Raw genomic sequence first — 1,775 nt, 5'->3', positions numbered from 1 at the left:
TGCTCCCTGCCTATTTTCCTACAGCTCACTATGTGTGCGCACACCTTTATTCACAAACTCTTCAACTTATACTCTTTTACCGAAGCTGCTACAGCTCGATTGGCCGAATACCCTTAGATCCTATTTCGGTGAATTTGACATCTGCCTTACATGTAACAGATTAGCGGTTTAGCAGTTTTAATTTAGTTTGAGTGAAGGAATTCATTTTATAGCAAAATCCGAAATCGTGACGAACTCATGAAAGTAAGCTTATTCTCGGATTCCTGAAACTTTAGATCTGCTCTTTCTTTTACTGCAAAGTACAACTTTGTTTTTTTTTGTTTAAATCTTTCTAGACATGGTAAATATGAAGGACAAAGCAGTTTTAACATAGTTTGAGTGAAGGAATTAATTTTATAGATAAAATCCCAAGGGGCTAACCGGGAGAATTGCTTGAAAGAAACGCGACACAGAATGAGCGGTCAGAACAAAGCCTCAATACGGTGTTCCCGTGGTGTTTTTGTTGCTGCCTTGTCTTTTGCACAGAGTAAAAGACAAGGCAGCCATCGAATAGGGTCCGATTGTTCCTACTTGGTCAGCCGAGGAGCAAGGGGGGGGGAGCAAGCGTCTCAACCAAGCAAAGCTCACCATGGGGAAGGTGGCTATGCCAACTAGCCTGATGCCCTGCTCCCGAAGTGATGGATAATCGTACTCTGGTTTCTCTTCATAACGTAGAAGTCTTTCGCCTTTTACTAAAGACTTCCGTGGAGAGCAGCACTAATGAGTTGTGTCTATTTTTGGCAGGCTTTACCTCTGCAGGTGAAGCCCTTTCTGTCTGTGCAAAAGTAATCTTGTTAGTGTGCAGAGTGACTTCTCTGAGTAGAGTCGCCTTACTTGTTGCGACTGTGCCGATGTTCGAAGCTGGAGTGCAAAGTTGTTGCTTGAATGGTGCTTGCTGGAGCGTGGGGGAGTGCAAAGTTATACCATTTAAAAGGGCTGAAGAGTGCTCAGTGCAGCGGGTGGGCGGATGTGCAAAGTGACACTCTGGCCACCTCGAAAACCGAGGTTTCATCCACTACCAGGGGCAGCCCATGCTCTGCCGCAAGTGCGGTGAGCATGGGCACCTGGTTGAGGCTTGTACCAAGGTGATATGTGGGAAGTGCAGAGAAATTGGGCACACTTTTCGAGAGTGTCCAAATGGCAGGAAATGTAATCTCTGTGGAGAATTAAATCACCTCTTCAGAGATTGCCCTAAATCTTTTGCCAACAAATTAAAGACGGTAAAGCCACAGTCAAGCCAACAAAGAGGTGGCAGTTGGTGAACAAAGTGAAGAGGTTGACCCAATAAATTCAAACTTCCCGCCAAAAGCTTGGATTGGAAGTGAGGAGCAAAAAGGGGAGGGGCCTGTAGAGGCCTCACCACTCAGTGCTGAAGTCTGTGAGAATTCACAGGCAGAGGGTGGAGCTACGCTAAATGAGGAGGAAGAGCAGACAGGTGAGTCTAGTGAAGATACTCACCTCCCTGAAGGTCAACAGCCGAAGAGGACGGCATCTGAGTTGTCCTCTGATTCCCCAGTGGTATCAGAGAAGAGGGGAAGGGTTAGGTCCCTTTCAGACAGTTCTTCAGTGGAAGAACCAAGAGTCTTCCCCTCCGACTCACCAAATGAGGTCTCCTTTTTAACTTTAGCTCTGCAATCAACCCCCAGGGACTCAAAGTTAAATGCAACATTGTGTCAGAGGCCAACACCGAGAGTCCGAAAAGGAAATATAGATCACCCTACTCACTTTTCACCTAA

General features: G+C 46.1%; 1 non-coding gene across 1 annotated transcript; it reads left to right on the top strand.

Annotated features, from left to right (window-relative positions):
* Positions 1-687: 687 nt before the first annotated feature.
* On the top strand, positions 688-801 carry LOC140282471 (U5 spliceosomal RNA). Its single transcript, XR_011909901.1, has one exon. It is a non-coding gene; the product is annotated as a U5 spliceosomal RNA (small nuclear RNA).
* The last annotated feature ends 974 nt before the right edge of the window (positions 802-1,775 follow it).

The sequence above is a fragment of the Leuresthes tenuis genome, unplaced genomic scaffold, assembly GCF_036924035.1.
Source record: "Leuresthes tenuis unplaced genomic scaffold, fLeuTen1.0.hap1 SCAF_22, whole genome shotgun sequence".
Lineage (NCBI taxonomy): Eukaryota > Metazoa > Chordata > Actinopteri > Atheriniformes > Atherinopsidae > Leuresthes > Leuresthes tenuis.
The sequence above is the reverse complement of the archived record's forward strand: the minus strand, read 5'-3'. Positions and strand labels throughout refer to the sequence as shown.